The sequence below is a fragment of the Macaca mulatta genome, chromosome 2 (genome assembly GCF_049350105.2).
Source record: "Macaca mulatta isolate MMU2019108-1 chromosome 2, T2T-MMU8v2.0, whole genome shotgun sequence".
Lineage (NCBI taxonomy): Eukaryota > Metazoa > Chordata > Mammalia > Primates > Cercopithecidae > Macaca > Macaca mulatta.
In genome coordinates, this window is record NC_133407.1 from 100196365 (window position 1) to 100216595 (window position 20231).

Consider the following 20231-nt stretch of genomic DNA (forward strand, 5'->3'; position numbering starts at 1 on the left):
CCCACCAAGCAGCTCTTTTTAATTTATGTTTTGTATTAACTGTCCTTATAAGAATTACTGTTTAAAAAGGCTATCCATTGATATTTTAAAGTTTGGAAACTATACTATAGAAGATGCTTCATCATAGACTCCTGGACTCTGTTGAGAAGCTGCATTTTGGGATCTTCTAAGCAGAGGATTTTCCTTCTCAAGAAGCTGCTCTGAGATAGGACCCCTCTCCTTGGACTATTTAGAACAGTTTCCAGCATAGAGTTTACAGCTTTCCCTTCTCAGGAGAACAGTATTGGAATTTTGCCTCAAGTTGATCATTAACACAACGTGATAGAAGGACAGGTTCTCTGAATATATTTTCACCTCCAACTTTTTTTAAAAAGTGAAGTGTAAGGTAGAAACCAGAATAGGAAATAGGTGAAGCAGGTGTTGAGGGCCATTTCCAGAAAGGATTACTTAATAATAGCAGGTGTTTTCTAATCCAAAACCAGGTCCTAGAGAAGGTGAGAAATTGGTGGAAGGCTGCAGTTTCAAGAGCTGGAGAATTGGTTAGCCGGAAAAAGCCTACAGCGGAGGAAGGATCAGCAGAGATGGAATGGGAAAGGGGGTCAGGGTTTCCCTTCCTCAGGATAATGGAGTTTCCATCAGCATCTGTTCCTGGAGCCTCTCCTGAATTCTAGGAGTTGTGCTTGGCTGGGCCCTGGGGGAAACAGAGAAGGAAGTTGGGTTTGCATGAGTAAGCCAAGTGAAAGCCCACAGGATAGCTGGAGAAGGGAACTGGCTAGAAGGTCGGGAGCCCAGAGAGCTAATTTTAAAGAATGGGGAACTATGGAAGCCCTGGGGATGTTTTCGTCTCTTAGTCTCTGATGGGGGCTTCTATTTGCTTCCTATATATATGCTATAAAAAAAGCCACCACAAACTCAGTGGCTTTTAAACAATACAAATTTATTCTCTTGCAGTTCTAGAGGATGGAAGTAAACCAGTCTCACTGGGTTAAAGTCAAGATGTTGTCAGGGCTGGTTCCTTCTGAAGGCTCTGAAATTGTTCAGAGGAACAATCGCTAGATAAAGGCAGGGATTCGTGATCTCCACTTGAGGCCTTTGAGGATGTGCTCGGGTACCTTGTCTTGAGGGCAGAACCAGCCTGGACTGTTGCCAGAGATGAGATCCCCAGACCTTCCTTTCAGCAGATGGAATGTGCCCTGGTATGCACCAGGTCTTGGTGAGACTGAGCATTGTGGGGGCAGCCTCTCCAGAGTTGACTTGTCTGGTGCTGGAAGCAGGAATGTGAGCTGCTGCAACTGCATTAGGAGGAAACAGTTCTCCTCCTTTTAATTGGCATCTTTGGTAGTTCTGTAGCTTTACTGCACCGCAGATCAGCTGTGTTTCCCCAGGCCACCATCTGCCCTGATGGTTTAACATCAGGGTGGCAGGCTGCAGAGGTCCTGTCAGGTGACCTAAAGACTGAGCCTGTGTGACCTGGGAAGCAGTACTCTGAGACCCCCAATTGAGGGACAGGAGTGACCAGTAAGATTCCTAACGGGAAGATAGATGTCAGGGAAACAATTGGGCCAGGATCTCCTACTGCTCCATTCCATGGGGAGATTCTCCCTTCTCTGCTCAGAATGTCTTTTTATTAAAGCAGCTAGCAGGCTTCCTTACATTAGATGCCAGATAAGTCTTTACTAAGAGACCACCATTCTTTTTCCTTGCAAATGTGGCTCTGTTGAGTTACAGATTAAATCAGCCCTTATGGGCTAGCATGGACACTTTGTCACTCCTTATTACGTGATATTTGTAGGAAATAGCATTCCAGGTTCCAAACAAGGGATTGGCACGGGAAGCTTGGGAACACAGTTGACTCACCAACAAGGGCTTTGCCACTCCTGGTCTGAAGCACTAAGTGTGTTTCTGTGTGAGGGCTGCCTTCAAGGCTGCAGTCCAGCATAGGCTCACAGCCCACAGGCTTGGCATTCAGGCCTGTGGATGTTTGACAAGCAGGGCAGTGTTTCCACTGGGGACAGTAAGGGTGAGTTCACCAAGCTTCCTTCACTGCCCTGTGTTACTTTATCTTGTGTAACATGACAAGAACCCAGTCTGAGCCTTGCAGAGCTACCGAGGGGCTATAAGCAGGAAGGGGGCCTAACCACATCTGCATTTCAGAAAAGATCGTTCTAGGGGAGGAGAAACCTGTAATCAGACTGTTGCAAAGGTTCCGTGGAGGGAGGGACAGTGGCATGGGACAGGATGACTGCTGAGCATATGGGGAGAAGAGCCTGGGCCTGGCAGCTGGCTGGCTGTAGGAGACGCAGGAGGAAAAGCTGAGGGTGGTATCCACATTTCTGGTGTTCTTGGGGTGACATTGAAGTAGTCAGCTGGAGAGAGGAGCCTTGAGCTCTTCTTTTGGGAAACCCTGAAAATGCTGTAAAGACTTCCAGAGAACTGCCATCCCAACTGATAGTTCAAACGTGTTCTTAAAATATCTGATCTTGGCAGAGTGGGACTCTGTGTAGGAAGAATCACATGGTACTTCTTATTCCATGTTCAGTCCCCAGCGTGTGGTGTCTATTTTGAAATATGTGGTTTATGCAATTTTATTGAGAGGTTTCTTAGGGTCATTTGTTAATATTTTTCCATTTATAAAGGTATTATATAGTCTATAAAATTCCAGGTTAGGGAACAAATAACTTTCGAGCATTTCTTAAACATTTCTTATAAAGCCATATACTGTTGTGGGAATTCAAATTGTACAGTTAAAAACTATAGGCTGTCGGCAATGACATTTTAATGTGCATATTTCCATCTGAATGATTAACTGTCAGTTGATACAAACAAGCCTTCTAAGTATTCCTTGCTTTTCTCTGTTTTTTTTTTTTTTTAAATCAAACAACACACTTATAAACCGATACAAAATTCACACAGTATTAAATCACTCATTTAGGCTATCAGAGCCATGATAGCAGGAAGGGAACAACACAAACATACAATTGGATGACATCTTCACCATTAATCCCAAAACATCTGTGAGTATGCATGAGAGCTGATGTCTGTTTGGAGCAGAATGTTGCAAGCATAAATTCTTCTATTTTACTTCTCATTAAAACAAAACGAAACAGAGAAGAGTTTCTATGTTTGAAAACTGGGAGTAAGGACAACAGGCGTCTTGCCATATGGCATTCAACCCAGTCCAAGGTGAGAGTTTCTTCGTCCTAAAACTCTTTTTTTTTTTTTTTTTTTTTTTTTTTTGAGACGGAGTCTCGCTCTGTCGCCCAGGCTGGAGTGCAGTGGCGCGATCTCGGCTCACTGCAAGCTCCGCCTCCCGGGTTCACGCCATTCTCCTGCCTCAGCCTCCCGAGTAGCTGGGACTACAGGCGCCCACAACCGCGCCCGGCTAATTTTTTGTATTTTTAGTAGAGACGGGGTTTCACCGTGGTCTCGATCTCCTGACCTTGTGATCCGCCCGCCTCGGCCTCCCAAAGTGCTGGGATTACAGGCGTGAGCCACCGCACCCGGCCAAAACTCTTGAGATGAGAATTCAGTTTATTATGATTCATACTAAGGCTATTTCCATTATTCGGCCTAAAGAGAGAATAATATTGTGTATCCTGTTTATATGATGAAAGTAAGTTTTTCTAGGCCTGCCATTTGCTTTTCTGTTCATTATGGTTACTATCCCACAATTGGAAGACTTTTTTTAATCTGTGTGTACAAGGAAATCAAAGGGTTATGAAGTGCACAGTTGATATTTGAGAAACTGAAAAACAGTGACGTGCGATAAAAATGCCAAAAGCTTTTACTTTTACTGGGAGACTTCCTTGTTTTGTAATTGCCAGCTTTTCCAACAAGGGTGTACAAGAGGGCACCCTAAGAAATTATCTTCATGAGGAACATGTAAAATGTCCTGAGGTCCATATTGATCTTCCTTCCTCCACAACGGGAAAATAACAAAAGTAAATATTTGGGGCCAGGTTTATTTTGGTCAGATAAGTTCCAGTCTGGTTTCTAAAATTAGGGATTCTATGGAATGCACGTGGTTTGGGGCATCCTGCCGGAGAACTTTGTCTCAGGGATATGTAGTTTCTTATGTGTTGTTGCTTGCTTGGAAATGTGCATCTAAACCTTCCCTCACGTCTGCCCATCTGTGCAGGTAGGAAAGCTCTACCCAGCTAATTTTGGTAGGCTTTCGCTGTCCTGCCCTCACCAGCATGACCTCTTCTTAGATGCCGCTCTGAGCCTGCTGTCTGTCCTTCATACACCGCCAGACAGGTCTTCCAAGAGCACAGCTCTCATCCTGTCCCTGTTTCTCCTCAAAGCATTCACTGACCACCCCCTCCCTCAACTGCTTTCAGGCTAGAGGCCCTTCCCCACTCTGGTCTCACCCGGTGGTACATCCTCTGCCACCAGCCAAACTGTCCTCCTTGTTGCCTCCTGTAACTTTCCATTTCTCACTCATAAACATCCTTCCCTGTCCCCTCTGTCCATCCTTCCCTGCTCAGTTGTAGTTGCCCCCATCCCCTCTCCCCACAACAGAAGACTTCCCTGCCCGGGGAAGCCTACCCCTCTGAATATTTGCCTGCACCATCCATCACTGTCTCTTTCCCTCAATGTCCACTGCAAAGGAGGTACTCAGTAGACATTTCTGTGTAGCCCTCCCTTTTGGCATGAGGTTTCCCCCTTCTAGAAGCTGTTCTTGTCCTGTAAAAGGCATACCCTCCAAGCATTGGTTCCTGGGCTTGTCTTTCTCCTCCACCCAGACTCATTGAGCTTTCTATAGAACGTAGCAGTGGCAGCAGCTACCCTTCACCTCCCGCTGGGGCTTGTTGGAGGGTGTAGGGCCTGCATTCACAGGGCCTTGCCTTCATCTATCATCTTGGGTAGAATAGGAACAAGCAGGGCTGTCTTCCTGGGCTTGCAACGTAGGCCCTGCAGAGGCCTCAAACTTGTTTTAATACTCCGACCTTCTTACTTTTTGAACAAAGGGCCCTGCATTTTTAACAAATGATCCCACAAAGTATATATCCAAACCTGAGAACAGAGCAGGTAAGCAGAAGGGTTGCTGGTTGGGGTACGTGTGGAGGCTGGTGAAGGGTGTGTGACTGAGAATGGGAAAAGGAGGAATGGAAGAGATGCACTAGTTGTGAAGCACTTTTCTTGCATGCGTGACAGTTCTCCAGTACACACACACACACACACACACACACACACACACACACACACCACTCTTTAACCTCTTCCCTGCTTTGCTTTGATCCACAATACTTAACACTATGTGACATACTCTATATTTTACATGTTTATTTATTGTCTGTCTCTTCCCACTGGAATTGAAGCTCAACAAGGGCAGGAATTTTTGTTAAGTGTTGTGCACGTATCTATTCCACAGTTCTTGACACATAGTAAATGCCAAATAAGCAAGTGTTGGATGAATTCACTGCCCTTTGGGGGCTGGCATTCCTGCTACATGGGGTGATCAGTGGTAGTTGGGGAGAGGTCTGTGAGGCCATGGGAAAGTCACAGAGGAGACTGCAGGCCAGCTGACAAAGGGAAACTAAAAGGTACCACACAATTAAGTGGGGCAAATACTAGCAGAGCCCAAGTGAGCAGAGCAGCAGGAGCTAGTCAGAGATCTTCATCAAAGCCATGCAGGGAACTGAGAGCAACAGCCAAGGTGGATGGTAAGATCATAAGTTTCCAACCCACGTGAGAAACACTTATTTTTTTCATTCCTGCCCCAACCATGAACCATGGGTCAGTGCTAGCAAATAAATTATTTATTAAGGAATTATTTTTCTTTTTGGCCTAGATCATGATGTCAGTCCTTTGACAAGGATTATGGAAGACTCTTGAGGCATTCTTGGAGGTGATTATTCCTGAATGCAGTTGTGAACCAGTTTTTGGTTTGAATGAATTGAGAGCAGACTTTAGATATGGTTACATTTTCTTTGCAAAACTAATGTGGAATATTCTGGATGAACTGGCTTGCTACTTTAACAAATCATTCTAATTAAACATCATGGGAAGAAGTTTGATCCAATTATGGCAGATTTTAGATGAATTGTATCACTGAATTGTGACTTTTGTCCATAGATAAGTATAAGAAGCAAATGCATTTATTATCTGGAGGAGGCTTGCAGTGCTCAGTGTTATGCAATAGTGATAGTGAGCCAGGAGTGAACAAGCTCCTCCACTTGGGTCACTCACAGGCCAGAGTGGGTGGGAAAGATATCCCACAGGGTGATGATGATAATGACAGAAGGCAGAAAACTATAAGCTTTGCAGTCCAACAAACCTGAGTTCAAATTCTAATTCTACTACTTAGTACATCCTTGGGTGAGGTCTAAGTACTTCACTTCTTGGTCACGTCTTGTCCAGTAAAATGGGGGTAATGGTACCGGCTGAGTATCCCTAATCCAAAGTCCAATTACTCTAAAATCCAAATATTTTTGAATGCTGATATAAAGCCATGAGTGGAAAATTCCGCACCTGACCTCATGGACTTGAATAGATATTTCTCCAAAGACATACAAGTGACCAACAGGTATGTGAAAAGATGCTCAAAGATATGGTGGGTCAAAGTCAAAACTTTGTTTCATGCACAAAATCATTAAACATATTGTGTAAAATTGCCTTCGGGCTATGTGTTTAAGGTATATATATATAACATAAATGAATTTTATGTTTAGATTTGGGTCCCATCCCCCAGATAACTCATTATGTATGTGCAAATATTCCAAAATCCAAAAAAATTTGAACACCAAAACACTTCTGGTCCCAAGTATTTTGGATAAGGGATCTTCAGGGTACCACATGTGGTGAAGACTGCATAAGGTTGGCATGTGAGCCACTGGCATGAGTATAGCAGGCATTCCATCAGCAGTAATTGTGGCTTCTCCCAAGGTCAGTCTTTTTTTAACTGTGGTTAAAAGAAAAAAAAAAAAAAAAAATATATATATATATATATATATATGTGTGTGTGTGTGTGTGTGTGTGTGTATAAAATGAAATCTAACCTCTTAAGTTTTTAAGTGAACAGTACAATCTTATCTATATTGCACATTGTTGTACAGCAAATCTCTAGAATTTTTTCATTTCATTGACTGAAACTCTAGACTCATTGAACAGTAACTCCTCATTTCCCCCTTCTCCCAACCCTTGGCAGCCACCATTCTGCTTTATGCTTTAGATACTTCATGTAAGTGGAGTTTGCCTGCATTAGATACCTCATGTAAGTGGAATCATATAATATTTGTCCTGTGACTGGCTTATTTCTCTTTGTATAATATCCTTCATCTATGCTGTGGCACATGTCAAAATTTCTTTCCTTTTTAAGGCTGAATAATATTCCATTGTATGCATGGACCACTTTTTCTTTATCCATTCATCTGTCAATGGATGTTTCAGTTGCTTATTGTAAATAGTGCTGCAGTAAACATGGAGTACAAATAGCTCTTCAGGATTCTGTTTTCAGTTATTTTGCATAAATACCTAGAAGTGGAATTGCTAGATTACATGGTAGTTCTACTTTTAACTTTTTGCAGAAACTCCATACTGTTTTCCACAGCAGCTATACCATTTTACATTTTCACTAACAATGCACAAGCATTTCAGTTCCTCCACATCCTAGTCAAAACTTATTTTTCTTCTTCTTTTTTTGATGGTGGCCAGCCTAATAGGTGTGAAGTGATATCCCATTGTGATTTTGATTTGCATTTCCCTGATGGTTAGTGATGTCAAGCATCTTCTCATATACCTGTTGGCCACTTGTATGTCTTTAGAGAAATATCTATGCAAGTCCTTTGCCCATTTTTTATTTTTTTCTGTACTTCAGTGGTTGCAAATGACCATTTTTTAATCAGGTTTTTTGGGTTGTGGTTTGGTTTTTGTTTTTGTTCTGCATTGTAAGGGTTCTTTATATTTTTTGGATCTTATTCTCTTATTGGATATATTGTTTGCATATATTTTCTCCCATGCTTTAGGTTGCCTTTTCACTGTGCTGTTCCTTTGCTGCAGGGAAGCTATTTAGTTTGATGTAGTGCCACTTGTCTATTTTTGCTTTCATTGCCTATGTTTTTAGTGTCATATCCAAGAAATCATTGCTAAGACCAATGTTATTAAGTTTTTCCCCTGTGTTTTCTTCTGGGCTTTTTACAGTTTCAGGTCTTATGCTGAAGTCTTTAATCCATTTTGAGTTGACTTTTGTGTATGGCATAAGATAAAGGTCCAACTTCATTCTTTTGCATGTGGATGTCATTTTGCCAGCACCATGTGTTGAAGAGACTGTCCTTTCCCCATTGTGTAGTCTTGGCGCCCTTGTCAAAGATCATTAGACCGTACATGCATAGGTTTATTTCTGGGCCCTCTATTCTGTTCCATTGGTCTATGTGTCTGTCTTTATGCCAGTACCATACTATTTTAATTACCGTAGCTTTGTAATTTGTTTTGAAGTCAGGAAGTGTGAGGACTCCAGCTTTGTTCTTTATCATGATTGTTTTGGCTATTCAGGGTCTTTTGTGGCTTCATATGAATTTTAGGATTGTTTTTCCCATTTCTCCAACAAAAACAAAAGCCATTTGGATTTTGAAAGGGATTGCATTGAATCTGTAGATTGCTTTGGGTAATACAGACATTTTTACAATATTAAGTCTTCCACTCCGTGAACACAAATGTCTTTCCATTTATTAGGTCTTCTTTATTTCTTCCAGCAATGTTTTATAGTTTTCAATGTGCATATTTTTCACCCCCTTAGTTAAGTTTATTCCCAAGTGTTTTATTCTTTTTAATGCTATTGTAAATGAGATTGTTTTCTTAATTTCCTTTTTGGTTTGCTCGTTGTCAGTGTATAGAAGCAGATCTGTCTTTTGCATGTTTATTTTTATCTTGCAACTTGGCTGAATTCATTTATTAGTTCTAACAGCTTTTCCTTGGAATCTTTAGGGTTTCTACATATAAGATCATGTCACTGTGATAATTTTACTTCTTTCTTTCTGATTTGTATGCCTTTTATATATTTTTCCTGTCTAATTGCTTTGACTAGAATTTCCCGTAATGTGTTCAGTAGAAATGGCAAGGGTGGTGCGGTGTCTCACGCCTATAATCCCAGTACTTGCGGAGGCTGATGCAGGCGATCACTTGAGGTCAGGAGTTCGAATACCAGCCTGACCAACATGGTGAAACCCCGTCTCTACTAAAAATACAAAAATTAGCCAGGCATGGTGGCGCATCCTGTAATCCCAGCTACTCAGGAGGCTGAGGCAGGAGAGTAGCTTGAACCCGGGAGGTGGAGGTTGCAGTGAGCCAAGATCGCACCACTGCACTCCAGCCTGGGCAACAGAGTGAGACTCCATCCCCCCCCCCCCCAAAAAAAAAGAAGGGTATGGTGTTTACCTTCTACATATTTGTGAATTTTCTAGTTTTCTTTGTATAGATTTCTAGTTTCATTTCATGGTCAGAAAAGACACTTGGTATTATTTCAGCCTTTTAAAATTTTTATTTTTATTTTAGATTTATTTTTAGATACAGAGTTTTACTCTGTCACCCAGGCTGGAGTGCAGCAGTGCAATCATAATTCACAGCATCCTCAGCCTCCCAGGCTCAGGCAGTCCTCCTGCTACTCTAGTCTCCCAACTAGCTGGGACTACACCATGCCCAGCTATTTTTTTCCTTTTTCTTTATTATTATTATTATTATTTTTATTACTACTACTACTACTACTCCTACTATTATTATTGAGATGAGGTCTTGCTGTGTTTCCCAGGCTTGGTCTCAAACTCCGGGCCTCAAGCAGTGCTCTCACTTCAGCCTCCCTAAAAGTTGGGATTACAGGCATGAGCCACCACACTTAGATAATTAGTCTCTTCTTAAATTTTTAAAGACTTGTTTTGCGACTTAACATGTGATCTATCCTGGAGAGTATTTTGCATATTTGAGAAGAATGTATATTCTACTGCTGTTGGATGGAATATTCTGTGTCTCTTAGGTCCATTTGGCCTATAGTATTATTCAGGTCTCCAGCATCCTTGTTGATCATTGTTGAAATCTACTATTATTGTGTTGCTGTTTCTCTCTTCAGTTCTATCGGTGCTTGCTTCATATATTTGGGTGTTCTGATGTTATATCTTCCTGGTGAACATATAACTCCTTTTTATCATTATGTAATATCTTTGTTTGTCTCTTGTGACAGCTTTTTGTCTTAAAGTCTTTTTGGTCTGATATAAGTATGGCCACTTTTGCTCTCTTTTTGTACCATTTACATGGAATATCTTTTCCCATCCTTTCACTTTCAGCCTCTGTGTGTCTTTAAATCTAAAGTGAGTCTCTTTTAGACAGTGTATAATTGGGTCTTGCCTTTTTCCCCCTCTATTCAGCTCCTCTGTGTCTTTCTTTTTTTTTTTTCCTTCGAGACAAGGTTTCACTGTGTCATTCAGACTGGAGTGCAGTGGTGCAATCACAGCTTATTGCAACCTTGAACTCCTGGGCTTAAGCAATCCTCCCACCTCACCCTTTCAGGTAGCTGGGACTACAGGTGCATGCTACTACAACTAGCCAACTTTTTTAGTTTTTGAAGAGATGGGGTCTCACTGTGCTTCCCAGGCTGATCTCAAACTCCTGGCCTCAGGTGAGCCTCCTGCCTCAGCCTCAGCCTCCCAAAGCACTGGGATTATAGATGTGAGCCATCACACCCAGCCCCCTCCGTGTCTCTTGATTGGAGAGTTTAATCCATTTGTGCTTAATTATGATAGGAAAGGACTTACTATTGCCATTTGGTTAACTGTTTTTTATTTATCTTACAGTCCTTTTGTCCTTTCCTCTCTTTCTGTCTTCCTTTGTGGTTCATTAATTTTTTGTTGTGACATGCTTTGATTCCTTTCTCATTTTCTTTTATCTCCTATAGGTATTTTCTTTGTGGTTACTATGGTGCTTACATGAAACATTTTGTAGTAATAATAATCAATTTTAAGCTGATAAACAGGGCCAATCTTAATCTTGGCACAGTTTTTAGGTCTAAGCTATAACAATTTTTTTTTTTACTTTTTCATTTTAACTTACATTTAACTGCTTTAAAAAAGAATTAACTAGAGTTAGTAGATGTATGTTTTTACAAGTTGATAAACTTAAGTTCCAATGGTTTGTTTTAGGGCTTGATAAAGTGACTCTAACATTCATTTGTAAGTGCAAAGTGTTAGACTAGCCAAGAAATTTTTGGAAAAAAAAAAGCAAAAGGGAGTCTAGTACTATTAAACATAAAACAATAAATCTACAGTAGCAAAGCTGTGTTTTACTGGCACAAGCAGGAGAATGGAATGGAAGAGAACAGGATAGATTCGAACAGGATGCCCAAATCACTGTATGAGGATAAATTGTTCAGTAAATATTAGGATATTTGATTAATCTTTTGGAGAAAAAGGGCAGATTCATACATCCTACTACCGTATACCAGGACAAACCCCAAACAGGTAAATGTTTACTTTAAAAGATATTTACTAGAAGAAAATATAAGTGAATAGTATATCATCTTAGAATGGGAAGGAACCATTTTTTAAAAAGATTATTAGATGTGACTTCCTAAAAACTTAAAACTTCTGCACATCCATAACAACTATAAACAAAAGTAAAAGGCCGATAACAAACTGAGACAATAGTTCCAACATACAGAACAATCAAGGGATTATATTGCTAATGTATGTCAAAGGAACTCTTATAAATCAAAGAAAAAAATTTAAAAATGGGCAAAAAAGTATATAAGCACAGTTCTCAAAAGAAGAAATAGAAATGACCAAAAAGCATACAAGAGATGTAGAACTGGGATGGCAGTCCAAGAAATGCAAATTAAAACAACACTGAGTTGCTGTTTTCACCTTTCAGATTGGCAAAGGCCATTAAGTCTCTGTCTTGGCATCAGTGCTTCTATTGGCACAGCTTTAGTGGAACACCCCATGGGTGGGAGTACACACTGGCACTGCCTTCCTAGGTGGCAGATTGTCCATAGGTATCAAGAGGCTTGACATTTTTTCAGACTTTAGTCCCAGCCATTACATGTCTAGAAATTTCTTCTAAGGGGATAACCTGACATGCACATAAAGATTATGTGCACTGGCTGGGCACCGTGGCTCACACCTGTAATTCAAGCACTTTGGGAGGCCAAGGCGTGTGGATTAGTTGAGGTCAGGAGTTCGAGACCAGCCTGGCCAACAAGGTGAAACCCTATCTCTACTAGAAGTACAAAAATTAGCCAGGCGTGGTGGCGGGCACCTGTAATCCCAGCTACTCAGGAGACTGAGGCAGGAGAATCGCTTGAACCAGGGAGTGGAGGCTGCATGCAGTGAGTCGAGACCGCTCTACTGCGCTCCAGCCTGGGTAACACAGCGAGATACTCTGTCTCAAGAAAAAAAAAAAAAGATTATGTTCAGTGATGCTTACTGCAGTATTATTTTTGGAGTTTAAAAAATGCATGATACAGAATTATTATTTTAATACACTATATAAAATTCAAAAGTTGTAAAAGGGATTAGAGGGAAAAATCATTCTCCTCTTCCTTCCAGTTCTGTCTTCTATTTTCCCGATTTCTCTCCCAGGAGACAACCAGTTAGTTATAAATATTCCCAGAGATACTCTTTACCCATATAAGGTTATACATATACATGTGTTTTAAATTTTTATTTAATTTTCTATTTAGAGGTTAATGGTAGCATGCTACATGGACCTAGCAAGCTACTGTGTGCACCTTGCTTTTCTCATTTACTGTCTCTCGGAGTGTGCTCCATTCTCAGTAGGCAATATAGTGCAGAGGTTGAGAGCACAGACCACTGAGTTTGAACAAACTCCACTCTTTACTAGCAAAGTCATCTTGGGCAAGTTTTTTAACTTCTCTGGACCTTAAGTTCTTCATCTGTAAAATGGATATAATAGTCCCTACCTCATAGGCATAGAATGACTATAAGGGGACTCACATATGAACAAGATAGGTAAGGTCCCTATACCCCTGGAGCCTACCCTCCAGAGCTTGTACAGACATTCATTACCGACTTACAGACATAGGGTATATGTGCATGTGCCTGAGATACTTCATCTAATACTGACCACAAACACTTCACCACATGTCTTCATAATGATCATCTGTTGTGGCTGCACAATGTTCTCTCCAGTTGCTATGTGCTGATTTTATTAACTATTCCGACTCTGTTGGACATTCATATTGTTTGCATGAAACTTCATAGTCTTTGACACATTACTCAACTGCTTTTCAAATGAATTGTCCCAGTTTACAGAGTGACTAGTGACATGTGAATGAATGGGCCTGTGCCATGAAAATCTCACCACCATCGCCTATATGTTTTTGCCATTTCTATTCATTTAATAGGTTAAAAAAAAAACGGGGCCTTGTTGTTTAAACTTCTTTTATTTGATTATTGTTAAATTTTAACCTTTACTTCCTCTTAAGTGCATTATCTGCTCACATCCTTTGTTCTGTTACTTATTTTGGCTCTAAATGTTATAAACAGACTCTGTGCAGTGATGGCTAAGGGCTCAGATTCTAGACTCACACAAATCTGGTTTATGTCCAGCCCTGCTACTTAGAAGCTATGTGACCTTGGTCACAGGGGTTTAGGGAAGTGCTAAGGCAAGGAAGGGCATTTCCAGCATAGGGGCTCTCCTGAGAAGCTGAATTAGCGAGAGGTTGGTGGCCTGGATACATTTAAGGTGTGGTGGGACCTTGTCTGGCTTCATCTAATAAGGCTACCATGAGTATTATTGGTTCATTCTGGAGTAGTTTTCAAATGTGGCATTTGGAGTGAAGGCAGTCAGCATTGGGCCTCAGATTCAGAGTTTCTCTATGGAAATTAGATCAAAACCTATAAGAGTGCCAGGGAAAGGCAGGGAGAGGCAGTGGGAAAGCTGGAAGCCCCGGAGTCAGGCTGTTCTGGCTTTGAACCCCAGCACTCCCAATGCATAGTTGAGAATATGTACTTTGAGTCTCCGTTTTCTCATCAGAAAATGGAATGGTCATGTCAGTACCACATACTGTGAAGACCAGAGGCAATTTATGTCAGGGGCCTTGCACACACAAATAAGGCACTCAACAAATGTGGGTTGTTATGAACCCACAGTGGATGGGGAAACACATCTGCCATTGTGGAAGATGAGAGCAGAATTCCTCCTGGCCATTGTTAAGCCACCAGCCTTGCTCTTTCCCTTGGTTTGTAACTACTGGAGGGACTACTGCCAGTCCTGCAGTGGGAAAATGAGCTTCCAAAGGTACATTTCTTTTATAGAGTGTCCGGTAGGAATTCTCTGGGGAACTTTATCTCATGGAAATAGGAGAAGGAATGACTGGATATCTCAAAAGGTGACTCTTTTAGTGACTGAGTCTCTTTTCTAGAAAAAAAGGATGTTTGGATTCTCAGCAACCACATCTGCTTTTGAACTCTGTGCGGTCTGTGCCCTGGCCTCTCACCACTCCCAACACTCCCCCTTTTATTCGAACAGAGGGAAGTTGTGTTTGTTGACCACTCTTTCAGGGTGGGAAAGGAATGTAATGTATGCATAGACTGCCCAGAATTTCCTGTTAGACACCCATTCCAAACCACGGCCCTAGGATGCATTCCAGAGATTACAGCCCAATTCTCAAAGAGAAGAAATGGCGCATTCAATTTAAATGTCCCTGGCCTTCAGAAAGAATTCCTCCTCTCCCCAGTTTTTAAAAAAAAAAGGTGTTTAGCTTGTTCCATAATAATATAGTTGTGAATTCAATTCTTAAGATCTCTTCAGGGTTGTAATGGCTCTGACATTCCCACATGTGAAGAAATAGCCTTCACTTGGGCAATTTCAGTGTTCAGTTTTGTAGAATTAACAGCATTGATGTCCCCATTGATGCTTGGTACAGAGCCTGTGTTTAATGTTCTGCTATAAATACTTGAACAGTGTAAATCTGCGATGGATTACCTTCTTAGTTCTGCTCTTGTAACAAGAAAGAAGCTAGTTTGAGGGAAGACTTTCCGTGCTTTGAGTCATTAGCAGTACATTTGGTGTGTTGTCAGAGAAACCAGACCTGGGCAGTAGTTAAAACAGCAAAAGCAGATTTTATTGAAAACTGTTGCATTAGAGGGAAAGAGACCTCAGTCCAAAACCAGGCTTAATTCTGAACACAGCATGGATAAGTGAGTACTCACAGCCAAGGGATAGAGTGGGAGTCAGTGGATAGAAAATTGCTAAGAAGAAACATCAGAGGTAGGGGGGCTTGTGGCTTAACCAACTGCTATGGTTTAGACGTGGTTTGTCCCCACCAAAACTCATATTGGTGTGCAGTTGCCATTGTAGTGGTGTTGGGAGATGGGGCCTCATGGGAGCTGTCTGAGTCCTAGGGGCAGATCCCTCATGAATAGGTAAATGCCATCTGGCCCGAGTGAGTTCTTGCCCTTGTGGGACTGGATTAGTTACCTTGAGAGTAGATTGTTATAAAGCAAGGCTCCTCCCACGTTCGCCCTCCTTTTGTGCATACCCCTTCCACTTTGTGCTTTCCACCATAAGTTGAAGCAGCACGAGACCCTTGCCAGCTGGGCTACCCAATCTTGGACTTCTCAACCTCCAGAATCATGAGCCAAATAAACTTCTTTTCTTTATAAATTACCCAGTTTCAAGTATTCTGTTACAGCAATGCTAAATGGATTGAGGCCCTGAACTAACAGAATTCTTGATGAAGACAGGCCAGGGTAGATCAGACATCACCTGGGAGATGGTGGAGGGTGAAGAACCCAATTAGATATGAAGAGCAGTCAGATATGGAGGATGGGGGATTCTTGCTAAACTGACTTAGCAGGGATCTTGCTAAATTTGGATTTTACAAGGAAGTACGCAGGTGGACCTAGGAGTTCAGGAATCTGACTGAAGTTCGGTCAAGCAAAGAGTCTTGGTCAGTGTTAAGGCAGTTTTTTTCTGAAAATTATATCGTGCTGGGTCTTCAGAGATCCGGCCCCTGTACCAGCACATTTATGTTGTGAGAGGCTGGCTCGGCACCATAGAAATGAAAAGCAAGCCTTTGTTTTTTGTAGCTACCAAGTTGTAGTTTCTTCACTTGAGGAGAAACTTGAATGATTAGGGATGGATTCATAGTGAGTAGCAAACATTTCCACCTACATTCCAGCTACTCTGATCTTCGTCCTGAACTCCTTTGATTGTGTAGAGTTGTGTGGGGTGCTGGGAGTGTTAGGTCAGATCACAGATAAGGAGAGATGGAAGCTGTGTATGCGTGTGGGTGGATGTGCTCAGGAACATATGTGAAGCTCTGAATCAGTGCAGACCTCAGAGGTTTGGGTCCTGAAGCCAGGGGTTAAGGATGGTTCCAAAGCCTCCCCACATCTTGAATCTAAAACAGATCAGAATGAAAGAATTATAAAAGGTCACTGGTTATATGGCATGGGCAGATATCACACTAATTAAGAAATGCTGGCTGTTTGGGGGTCAACATTTCAACTTTTGGCTACTGAAGGGAACCAGTTAGGTCAGGAAGTACAAGAGAAATGCACCCTCAGCCTACGATATGAGATGGATGTGGACCCTGTTGTGCCTCCATCTGTTGGCATAAACATAAACATCTGTTGGGTAGCTCTTTAGACCAGTCTTCTTGGGCCACTGAAGGTCCAAGCCCCACTGTCAGCCTCAGTGGACTTTCCCCTGTACATTTCATGGTTTTTCTTTTTTCTTTTTTTGAAATGGAGTCTTGCTCTGTTGCCCAGGCTGGAGTGCAGTGGTGCGATCTCGGCTCACTGCAACCTCCGCCTCCCGGGTTCAAACAATTCTCCTCCCTCAGCCTCCCAAGTAGCTGGGACTACAGGTGCATGCCACCATTTCATGTTTTTAGTTATAACACTTTCTTTCTAACCGTATTTAATATGAGATTTTGTAGAAAAGACCTGAGTCCTAAGGTTTGTTTTAAGCCCCACATGTGGAGCTGCTTTTTGTTTGTTTAATTTCTATCATTATTACTGTTATTATTATACAGAGAAAACTTTACTGGATAGGAGGTAAAGTTTTAAAGAGCTACTTAATATTCTACCTTTAGACTTCACATAACCTAAAACAAAATGGATCTGCCTACATGTTTTTTCATAAAGCCAGGCTGTTTTTGTGAGGACCGTTGTCTGGATACAAGCTAAATTCTCCATGTTCACAGTGAGACCCTGCACTGTACCTAAACCAGTCACAGTTATTTGTTATATTTAAAGCTGCTGGTAGATTTTCTCTCTTACACAAACATACATGTTTTCACTGTGCCCATACAACAGTCCTGTAGGGTAGGGATTATCGTTCCTGTATTATTGTTGCTATGGAGGTGGGTGAGGTCACACCAGCTAACAAGTGGCAGGGCTGGGACTTGAACCCAAATGTAATTCCAAAGCCTGTGTTTTTTCCATGCAACTTATATTTAAAGTCAATTTCTAAATAAAAAATTTCACTCTAGGCTCTTAAATGGCCCACATGTGTAATTTGCAAATATCCTTGATCTTGGCTGCATTGGTCATAATTTAAAATTTAAACTCAGTAGTTTTAATTACAGAGCTAAGACAGTGACATTCATGTTACAAATCTGATCCCATCACTTCCCTTTTCCATAACATCAAATCCAAATTCATCTCCTTGGCTTGCAAGGCCCTTGCTGTCATTACTCCCATCTCATACTCCTTGCTACTCCTTTGATTTCTTAAATGTTTCATGCTCTCTCTCACACCATGCCTTTTACACATGCTGTTTCCCCACTTTCCTGCTCCTCCCACCACAAAAAAATTAATGAAACTTTCAGCCAGCTTCTTTCAAGAAGCCATTTCTGGACTGGGCACAGTGGGTCATGCCTGTAATCCCAGCACTTTGGAAGGCCAAGGCGGATGGATTACAAGGTCAGGAGTTCGAGACCAGCCTGGCCAATATGGTGAAACCCCATCTCTACTAAAAATACAAAAATTAGCCGGGCGTGATGGCGGGCGCCTGTAGTCCCAGCTACTCAGGAGGCTGAGGCAGGAGAATCACTTGAACCCGGGAGGCAGAGTTTGCATTGTGCCAAGATTGCACTACTGTACTCCAGCCTGGGTGACAGAGTGAGACTCTGTCTCAAAAAAAAAAAAAAAAAAGTCATTTCTGTACCCCTCCCTACTCACAGTCCCCAGTCTAGGCTATGTGCTCTTCTTTGGGCCCCAGGAGTACCCTGCACTTTCCCATCCTAATAAGACTCATTGTGTACCAGAAGTACATATTCAAACATCTCTCCTGCTAGATGTGGGCTTCATGAGGTTGGACCCCTGCCTATGTTGTTGGTCAATGTTTCTGTACCACCTAGCATCAGAGCTTACATTTTCAGAGACAATCTTTTCCATTTCAAATCACGTAAACCCAATTATATTGGCTTAGGAGCAAAAGGGAATTTGTTTACTTACATAACTGAAAATTCCAGAAGGGTCTGGTTTTAATAAAACCAAGTTCTCAGACAATGTCATCAGAAATCTGTCCCTCTTTGTAACCCAGCTCCTTTTTCCTCAGTTTTGACTTCATCCTCAGGTAGGTATTTCTTACCAGGTGCAAAGATGACTACCATTTGCTCCAGGCTTACATCCTGCCATGTTAAGAAACCCAGCAAAAGGAGAACATCTTTTCCAATAGGGCTTGCATGAATCCTTGCAGAGTCTTTGGCTCAGGGTGGGTCATGTGCCCATCCCTAAGCCAGTCATGTGGCTCAGATTGGCCAGCCCATGATAAAGGACAGAACACTGATAGGGTGAGAGTGGTTCCCCAGAGGAAAATAGAGGAACTTTTACCAGAAAGAAGAGTAATGGATTCCGGCAGGCAAAAACTGTCAGATGTCCACTACGCTCCCCATCTATAATTGGTGCTTTGAAGATACTGGTTCTTGCTGGGCCAGCACTCTGCTTAGAAGACCAGGGAGGCATTTGGAAGGCTTCTTGTCTTGTCTTTAAAGAGGAAGGCAATTGTCTATATGGGCACTTTAAGCTGCACCATTCATAGACCGTTTGTAAGCCTGTTGCTGGCAGATGGGAGGTCCCCAGCCCATGGGAAGGGGCAAGGGAGAAATGTGTATGAGTGGGAAACAAGGTCTTAATTTGCTGGGCTGCAATGACACCAGGACCAGGGGCTTAGGCAGAGCATTAGCTCTAAGGGCATATCCAGGAAAACAGCCACGTGTTACCCTATTCCTCCAGTGGATACACAAGGACCAGGAATAAGGCCCATGCCCCACATCTCCAGCTCTTTACAACCCTTTCCAGGGTTTCTGCTTCACCCGAGTTTGCTCAGAGAAATAGAGAAAGTTAAGTCTTAGGATCACCTCGGCTACCTCTATCAAGGATTTCCCTTTACTCTCCCTGTGGGGTATCTGTGCCCATGGCATGTTTGTGTGCTGGGACTGGCTGTGGGCATGCTTGCTTGCTTGTTTTTTTTTTTCAGACGGAGTCTCACTCTGTCACCCAGGCTGGAGTGCAGTGGCACGATCTCCGCACACTGTAAGCTCCGCCTGCAGGGTTCACGCCATTCTCCAGCCTCAGCCTCCCAAGTAGCTGAGACTACAGGCATCCACCACCACACCCGGCTAATTTTTTGTATTTTTAGGAGAGACGGGGTTTCACCGTGTTAGCCAGAATGGTCTCGATCTCCTGACCTTGTGATTCACTCGCCTTGGCCTCCCGAAGTGCTGGGATTACAGGCGTGAGCCACCACGCCCAGCCTCTTTTTTTTTTTTTTTAAAGACAGAGTCTCGCCCTGTCACCCAGGCTGGTGTGCAGTGGTGTTCTGTCAGCTCACTGCAACTTGTGCCTCAGCCTCCTGAGTAGCTGGAATTACAGGCACCTGCCACCACACTCCGCTAATTTTTGTATTTTTAGTAGAGACAGGGTTTTGCCATGTTGCCCAGGCTGGTCTCAAACTCCTGACCCCACGTGATCTGCCCGCCTCGGCCTCCGCAAGTGCTGGGATTACAAAGAATGAGCCACCGCACCCAGCTGGGCATGTTTTCATTGACAGGGATAAGGAGGAGAAAGAGGGTGGTCTTTCTAAGCAGGCCTGCCCCGGGCTGAGCCTTGGGAAAATGGCAGCATGTAGTAGCCTATTGGGGGACCCAGCAGGGGAGACTGCTGGGTCAGCTAGCCACGTCTGTGGTCCTCCTTGCATGGTCCCCTCAATGCTCCTTTCTGATGTACAGCTTGAGGCAAGAAGTCCCTGGAACCAGATGCAGACCCAGCAGG

The 20231-nt window shown here is 42.5% G+C and overlaps 1 protein-coding gene and 1 long non-coding RNA gene across 4 annotated transcripts in view; one reads left to right on the plus strand and one right to left on the minus strand.

The window, feature by feature from the left end:
* Positions 1 to 20231, plus strand: part of CTDSPL (CTD small phosphatase like) — a 119595-nt gene that overhangs the window by 57040 nt on the left and 42324 nt on the right. The window lies entirely within an intron of this gene.
* On the minus strand, positions 1532 to 6943 carry LOC144339121 (uncharacterized). The gene is made up of 2 exons (XR_013413799.1): positions 3501 to 6943; positions 1532 to 3200 (listed from the first exon to the last, which is right to left on the minus strand). It is a non-coding gene; the product is annotated as an uncharacterized LOC144339121 (long non-coding RNA).